This window comes from Lolium rigidum, chromosome 6, assembly GCF_022539505.1.
Source record: "Lolium rigidum isolate FL_2022 chromosome 6, APGP_CSIRO_Lrig_0.1, whole genome shotgun sequence".
Taxonomy (NCBI): domain Eukaryota; kingdom Viridiplantae; phylum Streptophyta; class Magnoliopsida; order Poales; family Poaceae; genus Lolium; species Lolium rigidum.
Genome location: NC_061513.1, coordinates 317,739,306 through 317,763,251, shown reverse-complemented (window position 1 = coordinate 317,763,251; position 23,946 = coordinate 317,739,306). Strand labels below are relative to the sequence as shown.

Genomic DNA, 23,946 nt, shown 5'->3' with positions numbered 1-23,946 from the left:
CCATGCTAGTTTTATGATAATACCTACATGTTTTATTCACACTTTATAATGTTTTTATGCATTTTCTGGGACTAACCTATTAACAAGATGCCACAGTGCCAGTTCCTGTTTTCTGCTATTTTTGATTTCAGAAAAGTTGTTTTACAAGTATTCTCGGAATTGGACGAAACAAAAGCCCACGACCCTATTTTCCACGGAGTGTTCCAGAAGACCGAAAAAGAGTCGAGGAAGGCCAGCAGGGGGCCCTCCCAATATGGCGGCGCGGGGGGGGGCCCACTACCGCGCCGTGACGTGGGGAGGGAGCCCCCTGGCTCCCCCGACGCTGCCCCTTCGCCTATTTATTCCTTCGTCCCCGAAAACCCTAGTACCGAGAGCCAAAATACCAGAACAGTTCCAGAGACGCCGCCGCCGTCAACCCTAACTCGGGGGGTTCAGAAGATCTCCTCCGACACCCTGCCGGAGAGGGAATCATCACCGGAGGGCTCTACATCACCATGCCCGCCTCTGGACTGATGCGTGAGTAGTTCATCCTTGGACTACGGGTCCATAGCAGTAGCTAGATGGTTGTCTTCTCCTATTGTGCTATCATGTTTAGATCTTGTGAGCAGCCTATCATGATCAAGATCATCTATTTGTAATGCTACATGTTGTGTTTGTTGGGATCCGATGAATATGGAATACTATGTCAAGTTGATTATTGATCTATCATATATGTGTTGTTTATGATCTTGCATGCTCTCCGTTGCTAGTAGAGGCTCTGGCCAAGTTGATACTTGTAACTCCAAGAGGGGGTATTTATGCTAGATAGTGGGTTCATGTCTCCATTGAATGCTGGGGAGTGACAGCAACCCCTAAGGTTGTGGATGTGTTGTTGCCACTAGGGATAAAACATCAATGCTTTGTCTACGGATATTTGTATTGTTTACATTACGCACAGTACTTAATGCAATTGTCTGTTGCTTGCAACTTAATACTGGAGGGGGTGCGGATGCTAACCCGAAGGTGGACTTTTTAGGCATAGATGCATGCTGGATGGCGGTCTATGTTCTTTGTCGTAATACCCTAAGTAAATCTCATAGTAGTCATCATGATATGTATGTGCATTGTTATGCCCTCTCTATTTGTCAATTGCCCAACTGTAATTTGTTTACCCAACATGTTATTTATCTTATTAGAGAGACACCACTAGTGAACTGTGGACCCCGGTCCATTCTTTTGCATCTAAAATACAACCTACTGCAATCATTGTTCTCTTTTGTTTTCTGCAAGCAAACATCATTTTCCACACCATACGTTTAATCCTTTGTTTTCAGCAAGCCGGTGAGATTGACAACCTCACTGTTAAGTTGAGGCAAAGTAGTTTGATTGTGTTGTGCATGTTCCACGTTGGCACCGGAATCTCTGGTGTTGCGCCGCACTACACTCCTTCACCAACAACCTTCACGTGATCTTCATCTCCTACTGGTTCGATAATCTTGGTTTCTTACTAAGAGAAAACTCGTTGCTGTACTCATCATACCTTCCTCTTGGGGTTCCCAACGGACGTGTGCTTTACCGTCACAAGCAACTACTTCAGTGGTTGCACGCGTGCACATAGCCTTGGCATTGGGGCTCAAGTTAAAACAATAGGAAAACCTTGGTTTGTATTTTGAGATCTATGGTTCGGTATCTATTTTTGGCTGACTTTAGAGAACTATAAGATTGTGTCATGGAAGGAAGGAGAATTTGAAGATCTCAATGATTTGCTTGTATCTCTACCATGTATTATTTGTTACTATAAATATATATGTATTGATTGTAAAAAAGAATTGTCATGTGTGTCATGCTTACATGTACGGCAAAATATAGTTTGAGAAAACCGTAGCGACGCACGGGCATTCAACTAGTAACTCTAAAACTACGGCTGATTTTTTTGTTGGCTTGCCCATACATAAGTTTAGTTGGCAACCCTTAATTTCTTTTTCAACACACCACCTTGTGCAAGACTCTAAAAAAACCAAAAACACGTTAATTATACATAGTTCAGATAGAACTCTCACACATTAAATTATCATAGTACGATGTAACATAAAAAATCAGGGTAATTTTTTTTTAGAAATGGGGGAACTCCCCGACCTCTGCATCCAAAGGATGCACACAGCCTTTTATTGCATCATCCAAAAAAAAAAGTAAATAGTTGTGAATACAAAACGAACATAGGATCATGGATCGGCTAAAGTTGCGACATGAATCAACCATCTAAAAAAAGAGGATAAAGACGATCTAAGCATCTTGTAATCTATTAATATGCCGCCAGCCACCCTGGTTGAAGATAGCCCGAACGACCGCCATCAAGCGAGTGCACCCAGAATCCATATGTGCCCGCTGGTCCTCGGGGAGTAGATGGGTCCACATATTTATCCAGTAAGTAGTTCGATGAATAGCCTGCAAAAATTGGGAAGAACTCGCACCGTTAAAAACAATATCATTTCGACAATTCCAAATTGCCCAAAGTAAAGCGCAGACTCCTATACGAATCCGCTCTTTAACAACTTTGTCAATACCATTCAGCCACTTCCCAAACAAGTTTTTAACATTTGTTGGAGCAGGAATATTAAACGTGAAATAAATAACTCTCCACAACAAGGTTGCAAAAGGACACCTGATGAAAAGATGTTCTATAGATTCCTTAGAATCACAAAACACACATTTAGTACAGCCAGTCCACTTCCGCTTTGCCAAGTTGTCTTTAGTAAGTAAGACCTTCCGATTCAAAAACCACATGAAAATTCTGATTTTCAGTGGCACTTTTAATTTCCACAGGTATTTTTTCAAAAACCGAGTGTGTCCACTCATGAAATCAGTATAAAGAGATTTAACTGAAAACTTCCCAGAAGTTGTTAAGTTCCAGCAAAAGCTATCCGGCTGATCATTAAGTTGTACCTCCATCAAACGTTCTACTAAACTCAACCAATCTTCCCATGTTGAACCCCTTAAAATCCTATTGAAAGTAATATTCAGCGTTGGTTGATTAAGAACATCCGCGACCCTCACATTTCTATGAGCCACCTTGTTAAAAAGTACCGGATATTGAACAGAAAGAGGAGAGTTGCCAAGCCAAGAATCCTCCCAAAACCGCGTAGTCAGTCCATTGCCAACACTAAAAGATCCCCGTTGAAAGAACTCATCTTTCACACTTAGAATACCCTTCCAGAAGGGTGAATCCGTGGGTTTAGCTTGAACTTGGGACAGGGTATGAGACCTAAGATATTTGTTATGCAATAGCTCCTGCCACATCCCTTGTTCATTAAGTAACTTGAAAAGCCATTTACTTAACAAGCACTTGTTTTTAATATCTAAAACCTCAATCCCTAAGCCCCCTTGGTCCTTCGGTCTACATAGAATGTTCCATTTTGTCAATCTATATTTCTTTTTTAACTGATCGCTTTGCCAAAAGAAACGCGACCTATAGAAATCTAGTATTTTCCGTACCCCTTTGGGTATTGGAAAAAAGGATAGTAGAAACATAGGTAAACTTGACAGAACGGAATTAATTAAAACAAGACGATCTCCATAAGATAGTATCTTTCCCAACCAACACCCTAATTTTTTCTCAAACCGATCCTCCACAGGTTTCCATTCTTTGTTTAAAAGTTTTCTATAGTGAATAGGAATTCCCAGATATTTAAATGGTAACGAGCCAACCTCACACCCAAAGATTTGTCGATAGTCTTGCTGTATATCCTTAGCTTTACCAAAGCAAAATATCTCGCTCTTATGAAAGTTGATTTTCAGACCCGACAGTTGCTCAAACAAGCATAGAATTAGCTTCATGTTAACAGCTTTCTCTACATCATGCTCCATAAAAAGAATCGTGTCATCAGCATTTTGTAGAATTGATACCCCACCTTCTACAAGGTGGTCTATCAATCCCCCGACTTGTCCATTCTCTTTCGCCCTTGCAATGAGAATAGCCAACATGTCCGCAACAATATTAAAAAGCATGGGCGAGAGGGGATCACCCTGTCGGAGACCTTTCAAAGTTTGAAAATAATGACCTATGTCATCATTCACTCTTATACCAACACTTCCCCCTTGAACAAACCTCGCCACCCAATCACACCACATAGGTGGAAAACCTTTCATACGCATAGCTTGCTGTAAAAATGCCCAATTCACCTTATCATAGGCCTTCTCAAAATCTATCTTAAAAATGATACCATCCATTTTTTTCCTATGAAGTTCATGGATGGTTTCATGAAGCACATCAACTCCCTCTAAAATATTTCTTCCTGGAATAAACGCAGATTGTGTTGGTCTAATTACCTTATACGCCAAAGCAGTCACTCTATTTGTGCCAACCTTGGTAAAAATCTTGAAACTAACATTCAACAAACAGATAGGCCTATATTGCTCTATTCTACTAGCATCTTCTTTTTTAGGGAGTAGTGTGATCACACCAAAATTTAATTTAAACAGAGGCAAATCACCAGTCCGCAACTGCACAAACATGGCCATCAGATCCTCCTTTATCACTTCCCAAAATTTTTGGTAAAACTCCGCTGGCAAGCCGTCTGGCCCGGGAGCTTTATTTCTCTCCATTTGCATTACCGCTTCCTTCACCTCATCCTCCGTAAATACCGCCGTTAGAACCTCAATCTCATCACTAGATACTTGAGGAATGTCCTCATTGTTCTCTTCCAGCATAGAGAAACAATTCGGAATCGGCGCCCCAAATAGTTTTTTATAATACTCAGAAATAAAATTTCTCAAGTTAGCCTCACCAACTATTGTGCCCTCATCCTGTTCTAGTTGGAAATTTTTTTTCTTTCTGTGTTTTCCATTAGCAATTAGGTGGAAATACTTAGTATTATTTCCGCCTTCTCGCACATGCCTCACCTTCGCTCTTTGGGCCCATTTGGATTCTTCCTCACGCCTAAGCTTTGAGAGAGAATCATCCGCCTCCTTTTTAGTTGCCCTCTCAGCCACACTAAGTGGCATGGTTTCAGCCTTGATGTCTAGTTCATCAATGACCCTTTCAAGTCTTTCTCTTTCTTTTTTATACACCCCGGCTAAATTTCTCGCCCACCCCCGGAGAAATTTTCTTAATTGACGCACTTTAAGTTGCCATGTCTCTATAGGAGATGAACCAGTACCACATGTAAGCCACATCTCCTTTACTAGATCATAGAAACCATCCTTCTTTAACCATGATAACTCAAAAGAGAAGTGATTGTTCTTCCCTACATGAGCTGGACTACCCGTATCAACCAAAAGAGGAGTATGATCCGATCCTGTACGAGTCAGTGCACGTACAGTTACTAAAGGAAACTTCTGTTCCCATTGAACAGATGCTAAAATCCGATCTAACTTCTCATATGTAGGCGTATCTCGTCTGCTGGCCCAGGTAAACTGTCTACCTGAAAGAGCTATCTCCCTCAAATCAAGATTCTCAATTATTGCATTAAAAATAACAGGCCAACGAGCACAGAAGTTGTCATTGTTCTTCTCCTCTTTTCGTCTAATTATGTTGAAATCCCCTCCAACCATCAAAGGCAGTGTTTCATTATCACAAATTCTAACCAACTCTGCTAGAAAAGCTGGCTTATTTGCATCTTGCGCTGCCCCATAAACAGCAACAAAAGCCCATTCAAACGCATCCGAATTATTTTTGAGATAAAACTTAACACAAAAATCACCAGAGACCACATTCCTCACAGTAATATGTGTGTTCCTAAACCCCGCAAGAATGCCTCCAGAGCGCCCTTGTGGAGGTAAAACAAACCAATTAAAATCGAACCCAGCAGACAAATGTCGAAGAAAAGGAGTGGAGAAGTTACTCCGACCAGTTTCGGAAATAACAACAAAGTCCAGACAATGCTCCCTGACCGATTCATTAATAGTAAGATGTTTAGCTGAATCTCCTAACCCATCACTATTCCAAATAAAGCCTTTCATCTTTTTCGTTTTTGTATTTTAATGATACGTGCACTCCTTCTAACCGGCACCCTAACCTCCATCTCTTTCTTCTTAATTTTAGCTCTCGGAACAACCGAAATCTTACTCAAAGGACCAAGAATATCACCTAAAATCTCATCTTCTTCATCATCCAAATCTTCACATAAATTGGTTGCTCTAGATAGAACCAAACTATGTTGTTCCTCATCCACATCCTGACCCAAATTATTCTTAAGAAAAACGACATTACGTTGCAATTCGATATTTTTAATACTACTAACAGATTTAGAAACTTGTTCAGTAGATGATCCTAACGACACACCTAGTGAAGTAGCTTTGGCAACAATATCTCTTTCAGAAAAATCAGGGTAATGAAAGTAATCTTCATGAGTTAGAACTTTAATACTTCCTCCGATTCATATTAATTGACTCTAATATAGATGTATCTAGACACATTTTAGTTCTAGATACATCCATATTGAAGTCAATTAATATGAATCGGAGGGAGTAGCAGAATTCATTGTAACAACGCGAACGCGTCCAGATAATTCTACAACTCATTGTAACAACCACAACTCATTGTAACAACCACATATATACTATAGTGCAGAAGAGACTTAGGGAGTAGGCTGTAATCTTGAGTTTCTGGACAACCACAACTCATTGTAACAACGTGAAAGTGTTCAGGTAATTCCAGACAAGTGGGTAAATCGCGTACCACCGTCCCGAGTGCTCTCCGCCTTATGCCCCCCCTTCTTCCACCCTTATTGAAGATCCCTCCTCCGGGGTATTGTCGAGTAGGCAACGACAAGGGCCCTTCTTCGATCTTACCCCCACACCCACCTAGTTGGCTACTTGGTCTGCTCCATCTAATCACGCGTCGTTGTGTAGAAAATTTCCTGTCTATTTCCTCCTCTCATTACACGGTCTTAGATTTGCCCTGCCCTCTCCAAGCCAATCAACGTTATCGTGGTATCTTCACGGCAGATGCCATGGGGTGGCTTAAGCCGAGTGATTGAGGCCTAGTGGACTACTACGAATTCCGAAGGCGGGTATGAGTATGAGCGACACGGCGACATACCCGGATTCGGGGCCCTCGTATAGAGGTAACATCCCTACTCATGTATGATTTGTATGACAAGTACAATGGTGCTCCTACAGCTGGGTTCGGCTGAAGGGAGGGTTAGAGGTAGACGAAGGTCTCTCCTCCCCTTAGAGGTTTCTGGTGTGGAGATGAAAGAATGAGCTGATCGCCCTCCTTCGGGGCGCTACTAGGCCTTATATATGGTCCCAACGGTACACAGAGTGCCCTAGAGATGCCCCTAGATGCTACTCTTCCGCTCCCACCGGGTCCGGCTGCTCCGCATCTTCCCAAGGCGCTGGGGGCCCCGGGCTTCTCCTCCATCCTGTCCCCTGGTCGTTGTCGACTGTGACGTGACCAGTAGAGCGACAGGGCGTAGGCGCTGCCCAGAATCCCGGGTCATCATCACGGACGGCTACGGCCCGATCCTGTAGAGCAGTAGTATCCCGCGTTCAGTGGGATGGGTTGTGCCCGGAGACTTTTGCACCCGGAAGTGAGTCCAAATGGCTTCTCTTGCATGGCTTTGCCAACTTCTGAAGCCGGCCGGGGGAATTCCGTGTCTATGGACTATATATAGCCGCGGAGAAGCACGATGGCGCATTTTAACCGTAGAGATTACCCTCGCATCAACACCACCTTGTGCAAGACTCTAAAACAACCGTTAAGTTTAGAAACCAAAGTTACAGTACGCGTTGTCGTTGAAATAAAGAGAACCAAGGTCCCAGAAAACAACCAAAACCACACGATCCTTTTTGAGAAAAAATCAGTGTAATTCAACTAATATCCATCAAGGTCCCAGCATTCTTCTTCGAGCTTCTAGGCAAATCGTGTCCACGCCGTTGCTGTCGCGAGTGTGTCCGACTTGCGAATAGGAAACGAGAAGAGTCCGCACGGGGGCTTTGATGCACAGTACTCCAGCTGGCTACTTGGCCCGCTTCTTGTGTAGGAAATTTCCTGGCTATTTCCTCCTTCTCTCATTTCGCGATCTTGACTCCAAGCGAATCAACGTGTCAATGGACGGTGGTGCTGGTTCTCAATCGCGCTGCAGTCTTGTCGATGCCTTTCACACGGGTCCAAGCCAAACTGGACACGCATGCGAAACAGAGCCCATTGGAAAGATAAATACGTACTAGAAGATCACAACCTAGCTCCACGGCAGAATTGATCCCACAAAATATACCGCACGATAAATCCATTGAGGTCCCATCGCTCCCCAGTCTTGAGCGCGAGCTGCGGCGGCCATGGCGGCGCTCGGCGGCTTGCTTGCCGCAGCCATCCTCAAGGTGGTGGCCGACCAGATTGGTTCGGCAATTGGAGGTCAGATCATGATGCAGAAGAACTTCGAGAAGGAGCTGAGGAAGATGAAAATGGCTCTGGAGTCCGTCAAGGCGGTGCTCAAGGTCGCCGAGAGGCGGTCCATCACCGACGAACCGACGCTTCTGTGGCTGAAGCGGCTTAAGGACGCCATGTATGCCATCTCCGACATGATTGATGAGTTCGAGGCTGACACTGAAGCGATCTCTAAACCGTCTGCTCAGAAGGTAGCCCGTTCTCTGCAATCTGTTATCAATATCTGCGACGAGTTAATTACATATGACATACCGTTTTCTTAAATTTTGTTAAACCTTTCGCATTCTGAATCTGGATTTCTTACAATTTTGTTCTCCCTCTGTTTTTATGTAGTTTGATTTCTAGCCTTCTTTTAAGTCAAACACTATCAAGTTTAACAATAATTATTAGAAAAAAATATCAACAACTGTAATATCAAATACATATATTATGAAAAATATAATTTATGAAAATTTGAAAACTGTAACTTTTATATTGAAATGTTGATATTTTTTCCTAAATATTTAGTTGAACTTTAAAAAGTTTGACTTTGACTAAACCTAGAATGCGGATTAATAATAAACGGAGGGGCACTAACAGGAGTTATAGGGTATGACACACTAGTAGAAAAAACAGACATCAGTCCCAGTCGGTAACGGTCTTTCGTTTCAGTTGCACAACCGAGACTATGCAATCGGGACTAAAGTTCTACACGCGTCAAGCGCTAGGATACGGCCGTTTCTCTGCCGCTGCAGAGAAAATTTCTCTGTCACGGCAGAGGTTTAGGGTTTTATGTTTTTCATTCAACTCGATCATCATGAATATAGACATCGTCATGGATACAATCATATAAAATATAAGTCCTCTTACGATCCCTATTGTCTAAATACAAAGTTTCGAGAGTATTCTCCATTTGGAGATATGACCTCTATAAGTAAGAATCCCGCATTCTGAATCTGGATTTCTTACAATTTTGTACACCCTCTGTTTGTGTTCTACCGTTCTTTACATAAATTATGAATATATAGTTTGTGACAATTCAAAAACTGTAACTTCTATATAGGGATGTTGATTTTTTTTTCTAAATACGTAGTCAAACTTTACAAAGTTTTATATTAACTAAACGTAGAACGCAGACTAATTATAAACGAAGGGAGAACCAATAGGAATTATAGGATATATGACATGTCTCTTTAGAAGGCGCGTCTATTCATGTTTTTGCCGAACTTCGTACCTCTATGACATCTGCTATACTTGTATTTGTACTATCATATTGCATTACTTGTGATTTCACACTGTACTGAGTAAGAAAATCAAATTTCTTGCAGTTATCCTTCAAAAAATATTTGGCAATTATGATCCCTTGTATTACAATTGTTCCCAAGATTACAATGGCCAATAAGATGGAGAAAATGAGAGAAGATCTGGAGGTGATAACAGATCAACACAACAAATTCAAATTAAATGAAGGGACTAACGTCAATGAGCCACACGCAACCGACATACGGGAAACATCGTCAACCTTGGAGACACAAATTATTGGAAGAACCGAGGAGAAAGAGGAAATTTTGGCCTCTTTATCCGAGAGCATGACGAAGAGATCACAATCCTTCCTATATATGGCATTGGAGGCATTGGCAAGACAACCTTGGCCAAAATGATTTACAATAATACCCTGTTCAAAGAATACTCTCAGGTGTGGGTCTATGTGTCCCAAACATTTGATTTGAAGAAAATCGGGAACTCTATCATAACACAACTATCGAAAAAGAGACGGAAAGTGACTACACTGAAGTTGAGATGATACATAAATCACTTCAAAAGCTCATCGCCAATAAGAAGATTCTAATTGTTTTAGATGACCTATGGGAGGGTGAGGAATTTCATCTGGAAAGACTCAAGGTTATGCTAAGTGTTGGGAAGGGTGGTAATGTGGTTAGTATTGTAACCACACGCGATGACAACATTGCAAAAAACATCTCTACCATCAAACCATACAAATTAGCACCATTGACTGATGATATCTGTTGGTCTATAATAAAGCAAAATAGTGCATTTGAATCTAGACGCGATAAAGAACAATTAGAGGAGATAGGGAAGGTCATTGCAATGAAGTGTGCTGGTGTGGCTTTAGCAGCTAAAGCACTTGGATACATGCTGCGATCTATGAAGATTGGTGAATGGGAATCAATGAGAGGCAGTGATATATGGAATGTATCTACTTTGAAAGATACATCTTCTACGCAAGTTCTTGCGTCTTTGAAGTTGACCTATAGTGTTATGCCTTCATATTTGAAGCTTTGCTTTGCCTATTGTGCAATATTTCCAAAAGGTCACAAGATAATTAAAGGTGATCTTATTCACCAATGGGTGTCTCTTGGTTTCTCTACTTGTCTGCTTGCTAAGAGATATATTAATCAACTTTTGGGACTCTCTTTCCTTGAACATTCGAAGTCACCATCGGTGAGTTTATGCATACCTTATGCGATTGAACAATTGTGTTATTTTCTTTGAATAGTTGTGATGCTACGCAAGCATATAGTAACAAATGTAGTGATGGCTAGTAGAAAAAGGTAATGTCCTGTTGTAGGAAATGTCCACCCTGGGGTCTGAAGTCAATTTGCACCCATATATGTAACATATAAATTTGCATAGACAGTCTCATCACTTATAGAGCTGGGTCCTTGTGCTTATTGTCACTATATGATTACTTGGTTCAAGAAGTTAAACACTTTGTTCTTCTAAAATATTAAGTGTAAATATCCACCAGGTTATATGATTTTCGATGTGGAAATGTTACAGCTAAATTTACCACAAAAATTACTATATTGTATTTTTACAAACATATGACTAAAGAGGTAATGGGAAATATTTTCTCAGATGACCCTATCGATGCCGAAAAATAAAAAAAGCAACAGAGGTAATGCTAACTTGAGCAATTTACGATAAATCCTCACATTCCTTAGCAATCAACGCCTAGTCCTCGGTCGTGAAAAATACGTACATTCCTTGCAATAGAACAACTCTATTATTTTTAATTTTGTACGAATGATATTTTTACTATCAAGCGTAAACATGACATTATACCGAAAACCGCATAACAAAAAGTTCAAGATTATAGTGCATGCCCTTCTTCAAAGAAGGTTCGGTTTAGAATGTTGCAATTTTGCGGGACTAGTAATCCAATTATATTGGTTTATATATGAAATTCCAGAATCCACATTTTATATGCCACTAGGATTATTTAGCATTTGAGACTAGATCGTACATCAAACCGACACCTGCATACTGCCACACTTACACACTGGTCCCTGTTATAAGTTAGGATTGTAAATCGTGATATGCCACTTAGGCCTTGTCTGGATACAATGTTTTAACAAAACTGGTTTACCTTAATCCAGGGCAACCGTATAACTAACAAAATCTCCTTTTGGCTGCGCCATTCAAAACACACATAAGGAAAATTTGGCTTTCACAACCCATGGAATTAGAGTTATGGGAAAAACGGATATTCATTGTTTTTCTGAAAACGCAGTTCAGGCTACCCCAATTGTTGCTAAACAAACTTTACAAACCTGATTTTCCATTTCCGGAAATTATTTCCAAAACAAGTTTTCCTAAAAAACTATTGCCAAAACTCTCTATCCAAACGAGCACTTAGGTTTTCCCTGGACAAATGGAGGAACAATATGTAGAGCTTAAGAAACCACAAGGTCACCAGTTCTGGTTTATTCCGGTCTGACCAGAAGTCTGGTCTGGGATTTTAAACTATAGTCAAAACATAGTGGCTTGATCCAGTATAATATTACAAGGGAAAGTAATTTTTTGTTGATTAACTCTTGTCCGCCCTAATAAAATAATAGATATTATAATTTGAATCTTAATTATCCAAACTATGTAAATTTCTTTCACGGTGACACGGCAAAGGTTTCTGCACACAAGCCTAACTAGCACGAAAAACTGAATTTTTTGGGAAACTCGAAAATAAAATAAAGGCAAAGTAAGGGGGAAAAGGGAAAGGAATCTAACATATAAACCTTTGTGTAGCTTTTTTATGCCTTCATACCTTTCTACAAATTCTGATTTATCATAGATGATTTTTTCTCTAGTTTACATAAATGATTTGTGAGTTTTGTAGACCTGTTTTATCGTATGATTACTTTCCATTCTTTGGTTTTGCTAGAGTTCTCATATATTTGGAACTATCTTATTTCTTCAATATGATGTCAATTTACTGCGATGCATTGAAAAACACCATCACGTCATCCAAAACTGCTTTGCACTTGTCCGAGAAATGAATTGTATATAGTCGTGACACTTAAGAACGTAATTATCTAGTTTTATAGTTTACAGTTTAGGGACAAAACCTAGACTTGGGAAACAGCAGAGAAGCACAAGTAGAACTTACTATTCAATAATGAATTTAATTCACAAATTGTCTTAAATGTAAGAAGCTTCAAAACCTGACGCTCCAAAATGATTTTCTTGCAGACTATGAAACTGTATGATGAAGATACTACATTGTTGACCATGCATGATCTGGTACACGATTTAGCAAGATTAGTCATGTATGATGAAATTAAATTCGTTGGTAAAGGCGGCAATATTGAAGGAGACTGCTACCGTTATGCTTTGCTTGACGATTGTAGTAAGCCATTGGGCTTGGAGTCATCAAAGATAAGGGCACTCCGTTTTATGAACTGTGACAAAATTGAACTTCATGATGATGCATTTTCATCTGCTAAGTCACTGCGTGTCTTGGACTTAAGTGAGTGCTCCATACATAAGTTGCCAGATTCTATTGGTGCATTGAAGCAACTGAGGTATCTTACTGCTCCTAGAGTCCAATATGTAACCATTCCCAATAGTATCACCAGGCTCTCAAAGCTAATGTACCTTAGCCTTCATGGATCCCCTGCAATCTTAGCACTACCAGAGTTAATTGGAGAAATTGAAGGTCTGGCATATCTTGATTTGTCCGGTTGTTCAGGAATTGAAAACTTGCCAGAATCATTTGGGAGGCTAAAAGAATTAGTTCATCTAGATTTTTCAAATTGCGTGTCTCTTAGAGGTATATCAAAATTCTTGGGAAACCTCACACAACTGGAATATTTGAATTTATCTTACTGCACAAATATTGGAGAGCTACCGGAATCTCTAGGCAACCTATCAAAACTTGAGTATTTGAACCTATCTTCAAATGACAGTTATTTTCAGAGTAAGCCAAAATTGCCGAGATCATTTGGGAGTCTAAAATATTTGGTGCATCTTGATCTATCAAACTGTTGTGTAACTGATTGTCTAGATGACCTGTTGGTTGGTCTTTCCCATCTCCGGTATTTGAATTTGTCTGGGAGTAAGGCAAAATTGCCGAGGTCATTTGGGAGTCTAAAATATTTGGTGCATCTTGATCTATCAAACTGTTGTGTAACTGATTGTCTAGATGACCCGTTGGTTGGTCTTTCCAATCTCCGGTATTTGAATGTGTCTGGGCTGAACATTAAGCCTCAAGATACCGTGGATAGTTTTTTTAATCCCCAATATAAAAAGAAGGCAGATATCATGAGCGGTCTCATCAACTTTATATGCAGTAACCTTTCCAATCTGGAGCATTTGGATTTGTCTGATAATTTTTATATTCATAGTGTACCTGAAAGTATTTGCAACCTAAGAAAGTTGCATACATTGAACCTTTCAAGATGCACTTCTCTTAGTGAGCTACCAGAAAGTAGTATACGTACAATGGATAGTTTAAAGCTTCTTGATATAAATAATTGTCGGGGAATCTCCAAAGGCCCCAAGGTTGGTAGCAGTGTGACGTATTTACCACACTTTAGGGTCCAACATGGTGATGATGGTCACTCTAGTAGCAACCTCGTTCTCCTACAAGACATGGATAGTGTGATGCTCAAGTTGACTGAACTTGAAAATGTGAAGTCCATAAAAGAGGCACAATGTATTAATTTGATGGGGAAGCAAAAACTTAAGGACCTGAGACTGAAGTGGACTCGAGATGCCGAGAGATTTGTGGATGACAAAATTTTGATGGAAAATCTGATGCCACCAAGCACATTAGTGTGGTTGAAGATATGTGGTTACAACGGTGCCAGCTTTCCAGCATGGCTAGTACTGGACCAACTGCCAAACTTATTGTATCTATATCTCAGTGGCATGGCAAACCTGGAAGAGTGGACCACGTCACACTCCAGTGGCGAGCAGCACATGCTTGAACGGTTGGAAATTCATGATTGCCCCATGTTAAGGATTGTACCACTTCCTCCTAAATCTACCAACTGGGTGATATCAAACAGTGATAATGTGCTATCATCATGGGAAGAGTGTGCCACCTCCTCTTTTTCTCCTACTAGGCTGTCGCTAAAAACTGCAACATACCTCTCGCATCGGTGGAGGTTGCTTCAGCACTTCCCTTGCCTCACCGATTTGCATATTAAAAGCTCAGTCGATCTGACCGGCTCACCAGAGGTCATCCGGCGTCTCTCCTCTCTAGAGACTGTACACCTAGAAGACCAAGACTTTGAAGAGCTGCCAAAATGGCTAAACAAGAACAAGTGGCAACTCGAAGAACTACGTCTGTTGGGTTGCAGCAATATGGCATCGCTGCCGCACTGGTTAGGAGAATTAACCTCCCTCAAAGATCTTGTCCTGATGCACTGTGCTGTCTTGTGTTCTTTGCCGGAAAGCATACATCAACTCACCCGTCTCAAGATACTAAACATTACTGGCTGCCCTGAATTAAATCAGTTGCCTGAGGGCATGGAACAACTCACCAACATCCAAACACTAGTTATTTGTTATTGCCCTAACCTAAAGCAGTGGTGCAGATTAGAGGAAAACATGAAGAAGCTGGCTCACATAAAAGAAAAGGTACGTGTCCTAATCTTATTTTATTTTACGTACTCTCTCTCCTTTTCTTATATTAGAATTTACTCTGTCTTGCATTTCTTACAGAGGGTTCTTTCATGCAGAAATGTCTACATATTCATCTTCTTTGTCTTTAAATTTTCCTTTTGTTAAACACCACTTCACTTTCATGGACGAATTTCCTGGTTTCTAGAGTACATCTAGTGATAATAGCAACTAACATTGTAACGATCGAAATAGTAACCTGGGAATTCCTTTGCAGTGCCGGCTAATCAAAGAAGTTTCATTATTTACTTTGCAGGCCATTCCCTAGAGGTGGTTGAACTAGACAGTGTATACCGCACATCAACGCCCTGGCTGTCACCGTCAGCCAGATGACGGCCCCCAAGGCTCCCATGCCAGCTGCAACTGCTGCGTGCAGGCCAAAAAAGGGAGACGCGACACTCGTGCCTGTCGATGTGTCTGACGAATTCGAGCCCTTCACTCCGGTTTCAGGTCGCCAACATTCCTCTCCTCGAAGATGCATGGGCATGCCGCCTGTCGAGCAGGTCGTGCTCTCAGCGCTGGGCCAGAAGGGCCTAGATCCAGCCAGGTGGGTCATGTTGTTGTATTTATTACTCCAGGCGTGAATTAGAGGAGAACATGATGAAGCTGGCTCACATAAACGAAAAGGTATGTGTCCTACCAAAGCTGGCTCTCTGTAGTACTAATCTTATTTTATTTTTACGTACTCTTCCCCTTTTCTTATATATTAGAATTTATTATTTCATACATTTTTTACAGAGGGTTCTTTCATGCAGAAATGTCTACATATTCATATACTTTGCCTTGACATTTTCCTTTTGTTAAACAACACCTCGTTTTGCAAAATATAGTGGTAGAAAAAGATGATTTCTTTGGTTTCTAGAGTACATCTACTGGTTATAGCCACTAATGGAATGATAAACATAGTAACCTAGGGATTTGTTTGCAGTACTGGCCAGTGTATCACACTTGGAACCATCTGAATGTAACATTTGCCTTACGTATACAGCTTATCATTCATATGAACTAGAACCCAAGTTGATAAAATTATTGTTATTATTCGTTTTGCAGCTTATTTACTAGGACCGTGACCTAGACAGGTTATACCCACAGCAGGCTGCAAAATTTAGGGCATGAATTACATTGCAAGGTTTCGTTCAGGATGAATTAGATTCATTGAGTTGAAGGAGGACCATCACGAGAAGTGGAATTATGATTTTTGCTTGCAAACTGGAGGGATATAATTTCTACCATAGTTTGTTCGATTGAAAGAAAGCATGAATGTCAACGTGATGATTGTAATCAAACAATTTGTAATGTCCTGGGGCTCTGTTAGTTTGATCCTTTTGTAACCAAACAATTTGTAATATCTGTGGCATCCATCTTTCCCGTCCTGATGAGTAAGATACATGCAACACTCGCTCAGCATTTATAGAGCATGGCACTTCCTTGTGATGATCTGGTGGTACATTATCTCTTTGAATGTGTACTGGTGTTTTGTGCATTGGGTAGGGGAACAGAAAATGAGCATGCCCGAATCAGACTGTTGTAGTGGCTCGGGCATTAGCCTTATTCTACCACATCTAGTGTACGAGCCTGACAGAACAGAACACCATTCAAGAAAAAGAACATATATGCTATATAACAAACTGGAAACTGAATCTCAAAATATGTATACTCGTCATTCATTTTCTGCAAAAATATCATCAACCTTCAGAAACCCATTTGTATGTTGTGGAAGGAAGAAGAAACTTACAGAGCGATCTTGAGTTCGCCAGTTGCACACGCCGGTTGTCCTTCCCGTCGTCATCCATAGAGTCCACATGCCGGTTGCCGGCAGGTCCGACGAACTCAAATGGGGGTGGAAAACGAACAGCGACTCGCCACCATGCCCCATCGTGTCCTCGCCACAGATTCTGGCACCTGGCAAAGGGAATAGCGCAACATTGAGCAGCTGCTCTGTTTCGCGCCACGAAACAGGGCAGGGCGCCGACAAATCCACAACTCGCGCGCCAACCCCACTCAGATCTCCAGCCGCTGCGTACGCCTCCGACCCACGAGTTCCTCCGCCACTTCCTCCATCGGGTCCGCACACCTGCTCTCGCGCCGTGGCCGGTTTGATGCCTTCCTTGGCTGGCCGGATGGAGAAGAAATGCCGGCAGATCCAGCGGCGGCGGTCTCCGTTCAGGCTGCCTCCGACGCGTGGTACTTTTTTTTGTCTCGCCTCAGTTTGTCCTACATTTTGTAAACTTCGTACACTCCGATTTTGTGTGATCCAAATACCATGGTTTAAGAGCATCTATAGCCGTGTTCCGTAAAACCTAAAACGTCTCTAAATCTGACATCCAGGCATGCGCTTCAATGTTCTTTTCCATCCGACCCAGGCTAATATGGTGTCCGGCGTCCTAACCAATCCCCGCTACACACAGGATACTGCTCAGGCGCTGGATGTAACCAAAAGCCGTGTTGCCAGTGGCGGGACAACCTCGACAGCCACACAGAAGCACGCGAGGTTTTACGCTGTCACCTACCTCCAATCAAGCGGTGTAATGGCCGCGTAGCTTTCTCATCGAGCCGCGCAGCTGGCGTCGCTTCGCGCATGGCCGTGTGGTCATCCACGCTAGAGTTAATTGCGACCAACCGTCACAAACCGCTTCGCATGCCACCACTGTATAAAAGACGAACCGGCCTTCTCGGCGACTCCACGCCATTCGCGCACTCCTCCCACATCTCAGCCATGTCGAGCATACGCCACAACATCGCCGCAAATGGATTCGGGCGCTGCAGTCTCACCATCACCGAGGCACGCGCGTTCTACGTGGCGCGTTACCCTGTGCCTTTGTACATGCGCCTGCCGAGAAACGGCGGCTGGAAGATGACCGTCAACAGGATCAACATTCCACCCGCGCTGGAGACTGATTGTTGGCACGACGAGATCAAGGCCCAGCGGAGGGAGTACAACTAATTGTTTTTCTAGTACATACGTCCAAAATACAAATCTGGCTCATCACAAATTTGATTGATCTTCGTTAACTTATCCTTGTCTGCATCACTATCCTTTAGAACATCATAGAAGGTGTATTTCAACTTCTTTTTCTCCCCCTTTAGTTTTTTTATTTTTATCCTTCCATATCTTCTTCTCCTCTAGCAGCGAATTCCTCTCCTTTTCCATCTTGTGCAACTCACTTTCAAAATCGTTCTTACAATTCTTTTCTAATCTTGCCATATTTTGCTCCAACGCACGCTTCTCAGCAGCATCCATCTAGTGATTCATATCACAGGTGTATTTTTCTTCCACCTTGCTCTTTTCTTCAATTAAATTATTCGTCAGCTCAACATTTTGAATTTTCTCGTGATTTTGAGAACCTTTGCCTCATAGATGCCCCGCAAAGAGGTTAATGCATGTTGGCATGGCAAAGATTATTGAGGATCACCCCAGTACACAAACCCACAGTTGATACAATCCTACAAATAGGAATTATGTATAAATCTGAGAAATTCATCTCTTACTAAATCGAGACAATGTAGCACACTTCTTGTTTTCTTCGAACATACATAGAAATGATGTCATACATACGGCACCGCGGGGCTGATTCGGGATCGGCAATGCCGGACCACGCTGGGTCGGCGATCGTTTTCGGCGTGTAGTCCAGCTGGGGGTACTACACATCGGCCAAGATAGGCATAACTCTAAGCTTTGAAGACAATCCTTAAATAATTGCTAAATTGACAAGGCTTGCCCAAACGCTAAACCTAAAGCACACCGCCAGTGTAGGGGAGAGGTTGGAGGGGATGGAGGACTCACACGCCGCGCCAAGACTCCCTGGAGGTCTCCCCGTCATTCCAGCTCGACATCCTTCCAGCAGCGTCAGTGGCAACAATCCAGCCACAAAGGGTTGTTGCGGCGGTCCGCATAAGCGATGTAGCGGTCCAACAGCCGGCGACATGATGGGCACTCGGTCCTGTAGCTCTCACAACCCGCGGAGTTTCTGGCACGTCGAATCATGGATGGCGGGGACGGTGATTTGGAAGCGGCGAAGGGAGTAGAGTACCGCCGCAAGGCCTGGAGAGAAAGAGGGCGAATGAGGAGGGTTGCGTTGTTGCCAGGACGGCCCTACATGGCGTTTAGCGCATGCCGAACGTTCCTGGCGCCCCCCGTTCGATCCCCTTGCTACAGGGCCGGCACGGGAGTGCCGGTAGAATTATCGGGGCCCTACGGGCGCAGCACAGCTTGGGGGTGCCCGTGGGAGACGATTTTAGGCCAGAACACCCGGATCCCCTTTGGGCCTTGTTCGGCACGGAGGGATTAGAGTGTATTATGCCTAGTGTTTTAGGTGAAAACATGTTGTTCAATCAGGGATCGGGCCTTGCTATTGGTTCAACTAGCTTTGCACGGGTAAGACCAGCTCCGGGCTCCGTCTCCAGTTAGGCTGGGCGTTTTTGCCCTGGGTTGGGAATCGATAGAAACCTGGCTTGCCGAAGGGTTAAGCCGCCATTTGGAGGGAGAAAACGGGAGGACTGCTTAGGGTTTGATTCACACGTGTAACGCCAGGTTTTGCAGGAATAATTGAAGCCAAACTCTTTCAAACCTATAGAAACCTGGCTTGCCGAAGGGTTAAGCCGCCATTTGGAGAGATCTCGTAATGTCCTAAGGAAACAAAACATTCTAATCCCATAAATTCATGTGTGCCGAACGAGGCCTTGGGGGTCTTTGGTGGCTCCCGGTGGGGATGCTCTTAGTGGCAACCCGTGCATAGTTTCTGCTTCTTGAATTAGATCGCTACCAAAGTGCATGGCTTCATTGTTACATTCTGTATGTTTTCTTATCTCTGCTTAGATACAAAAGACATAAATTCATGTGTGCCGAACGAGGCCTTGGGGATCTTTGGGTGCTACCCATGCACAGTTTCTGCTTCTTCATTTGGATCGCTACTAAAGTGCATGGCTTCATTGTTACATTCTGTATGTCTTCTTATCTCTGCTTAGATACGAAAGACATACAACCCAGCTGTGTTTTCTATAACTAAATGAGTTATAACTCCAGTGAAATGTTTGGAGGTCCTGTTATTTTCACCTTTTTTTAGCCAAACAGATTGTACTTGTAAATTGTAATCGTGGTTTCTTTCATTGGTGCCCTCCTGTTCATTCGGATACTTGCATGTCTTTAGCATGATATAAAAGTCAAGGCAGCATTTGCCTGAACACTTGTAGAGGCATGTATACCTGCTTGCAATAAATCTGTTGCTAGTTTGTCATATTAAATTGAAGAAATCATGAATGACAACGAGATGAAAGGTTGAAATCTTCATCAGTTGTACCTCCTCCGATCCATATTACTTGGTGTTAAAATGGATGTACCTACAACCAAAATGTGTCTAGACACATCTATATTAGCATCAACTAATATGAACCAGAGGGAGTACTAATTTGGTGCATTTACGAATCAAGACTGTTCGAGGTTGTTGTTGTGTCCTGGATGGACATCAGATTCGGCTCACCGAGTGTCCCAGCCTGACAAGGATTGCTCATACCGTGCATGATTTTTCACTGGCATCTCAAATCATCTCCATCTTGGAGACAGATAGTACCCCAATCATCTCACGACACTGCAGGTAATGGTAATGGTATTTGATTGCAAATGGTAAGCATCGGAAAAAAAATTCCAATTGGAGCAACAAGAAGGAACTATTGTTGGGGAGGATAATCTCAAGGTCTATATCACGGAATTCTGTAAAAAATTATTTGGGGCACCGACTCCAAGTAATATTTCTTTAGTAGAGGAGGTGGTGCATGACATTCCGCAAATTCCATCTGATGAAAATAGGGTTTTAACAGCTCCTTTTTCTGAAGAGAAGGTCTATGAGGCAATCTCACATATGGGACATATTATGTCCCAGCCTGACAGAGATAGCTGATACCGTACATACCCTTCCACAAGTGTCATCGCCTTACAGATTTCTTGCGCAGAACATCCAAAGCATACCCCCACCTTGCAAACATCACACCGGTCATCGCCCTGCACTGAGGGCGTTGTGCCGCCGAGACCAAGCACAGGCGAAGGGCGTTAGATAGCCGAGATTGTGGCGACGACACCTTGTGCCGACCCCATGGTCGAAGGGCAGCGCAAGCCAAGGCCACCCCAGGACGTCAAGGTAGCTTAGCCCGGGCCACCATGACAGCAGCCTGGCCCAGAAGGAGACGAGCCAAGGGCCGGCGAGAAGACGCGAGACACAACTGTCCGACGCGTGCGAAGCTCCAAGACGGTGCCTCCAAAGAGGAAGAACGACACAAAGAGCGTCGTCACCGCCAGATCCGGCAAGGCACAGATCAGAGATTTCTCTCGGGGCTTGGCACGAGCACCGGGACAGGCCGACCTCCCCCACTCAGTGAAACCACGGCCGGAGGGTGGGCACGGGCCACCGGGACAGGGAGCGGCTGCGAAGCAGAGGGTCCAGCCTGAACGGAGTGGCAGCAGGCAGGCCCTGGCCCAGTCCCTTGACCTCCACAGCCAGAACCGACAGGGACGAGTGATGACCCACAAGTATAGGGGATCGCAACAGTCTTCGAGGGAAGTAAAACCCAATTTATTGATTCGACACAAGGGGAGCCAAAGAATATTTGTAAGCCTTAACAGCGGAGTTGTCAATTCAGCTGCACCTGGAAACAGACTTGCTCGCAAGAGTTTATCAGTAGCAACAGTTTAATAGCAGTAGCAGTAGTGAAATATCAGCAGCAGTGTAACAAAGACAGCAGTAGTGATTATAGTAAACAGCAGGATTAAAATACTGTAGGCACATGGATGGATGAACGGGCGCTGCATGGATAAGAGAACTCATGTAACAATCAAGGCAGGGCATTTGCGGATAGTAATAAAACAAGTATCCAAGTACTAAACAATTATAGGCATGTGTTCCATATATAGTCGTACGTGCTCGCAATGAGAAACTTGCACAACATCTTCGTCCTACCAGCCGGTGGCAGCCGGGCCTCTAGGGAATCTATCGGTAATTAAGGTACTCCTTTTAATAGAGCACCGGAGCAAAGCATTAACACTCCGTGAACACATGTGATCCTCATATCACAACCTTCCCCTCCGGTTGTCCCAATTTCTGTCACTTTGGGGCCTCGGGTTCCGGACAGCAATATGTGTATACAACTTGCAGGTAAGATCATAAAACAATGAATATCATCATGAATAAATAACATGTTCAGATCTGAGATCATGGCACTCGGGCCCTAGTGACAAGCATTAAGCATAACAAGTTGCAACAATATCATAAAAGTACCAACAACGGATACTAGGCGCTATGCCCTAACAATCTTATGACTATTACATGATCAATCTCATCCAATCCCTACCATCCCCTTCAGCCTACAGCGGGGGAATTACTCACACATGGATGGGGGAAGCATGGATGGTCGATGGAGAGGCGTCGGTGGTGATGATGGCGATGATCTCCTCCAATTCCTCGTCCCGGTGGAGTGCCAGAACGGAGTTTCTGGTCCCGAGACGGAGTTTCGCGATGGCGGCGGAGTTCTGGATGTCTTCTGGCAATTTCGTCTAACCCCCGTGCGTTTTTAGGTCGAAACCCTTAAGTAGTCGAAAGGGGGGCGTCGGAGGCTGGCCGAGGCGCCGCCACCATAGGCCGGCGCGGCCCAGGGGCCCACCGCGCCGCCTTGTGGGGTGGGCGCCTCGTGGCCCCCTCCTTCCGGTCTTCCGGCTCCGTCCATCTTCCGTGAAAATAGGCTCATTGGAATTAATCCCGGGATTTTCCCGAAAGTTGAGTTTCGCACAAAAACAAGACACCAGGGCAATTCTGCTGAAAACAGCGTTAGTCCGTGTTAGTTGTATCCAAAATACACAAATTAGAGGCAAAACAATAGCAAAAGTGTTCGGGAAAGTAGATACGTTTTGGACGTATCAACAAGCTGCAGCACGGGAGCAGCAGCGAGGACCAGAGGAGCCTCCCCGCAAGCCAGGAGCCAGGGACCCGACGCAGAGCCAGCGGAGAGTCGAGTCGCGCCACAAGGCTCGAACCAGAGCAAAGTCACAACAGGACGCCACTCCGAGGGCCTCGAGCTGACCGCCAGGGGAGGATCTCCGGTGAGAACCTCAACACCAAGGGTCAACCACCCAATGGGACAGGTAGCGGAATACGTGGAGACCAAACATGAGCACACCATGAAGCGTCACCGGCACTGTCGAAGGGCGTCCGATAGCCGAGACCGTGCGACGACACCGGTATGCCATCAGCGAAGCCGAAGGGCGTTGTGTCACCGAGACCAAGCATAGTCGAAGGGCGTCAGATAGCCGAGACTGGGGCAACGACACCGGTGTGCCAATCCCGTGGTCGATGGGCAGCGCAAGCCGAGGCCACCCTAGGACGTCAAGGTAGCTCAGCCCAGGCCACCATGACAGCAGCCTAGCGCAGAAGGAGATGAGCCAAGGGCCGGCGAGAAGACGTGAGGCACAACTATCCGACGCGTGCGAAGCTCCAAGACGGTGCCTCCAAAGAGGAAGAACGACACAAAGAGCGCCGTCACCGCCAGATCCGGCAAGGCACAAATCAGAGATTTCTCTCGGGGCTTGGCACGAGCGCCGGGACAGGCCGACCTCCCCCACTCAGCGAAACCACGGCCGGAGGGTGGGCACGGGCCACCGGGACAGGGAGCGGCTGCGAAGCAGAGGGTCC

At 43.8% G+C, this 23,946-nt stretch overlaps 1 long non-coding RNA gene and 1 pseudogene across 1 annotated transcript; both read left to right on the top strand.

The window, feature by feature from the left end:
* The first annotated feature begins 8,259 nt into the window (after nt 1-8,259).
* LOC124659411 lies at nt 8,260-15,739 on the top strand (annotated as a pseudogene).
* A 103-nt stretch (nt 15,740-15,842) lies between these two features.
* Nucleotides 15,843-16,678, top strand: LOC124659413. Its single transcript, XR_006989571.1, has 2 exons — nt 15,843-15,901; nt 16,325-16,678. It is a non-coding gene; the product is annotated as an uncharacterized LOC124659413 (long non-coding RNA).
* Nucleotides 16,679-23,946: the final 7,268 nt, after the last annotated feature.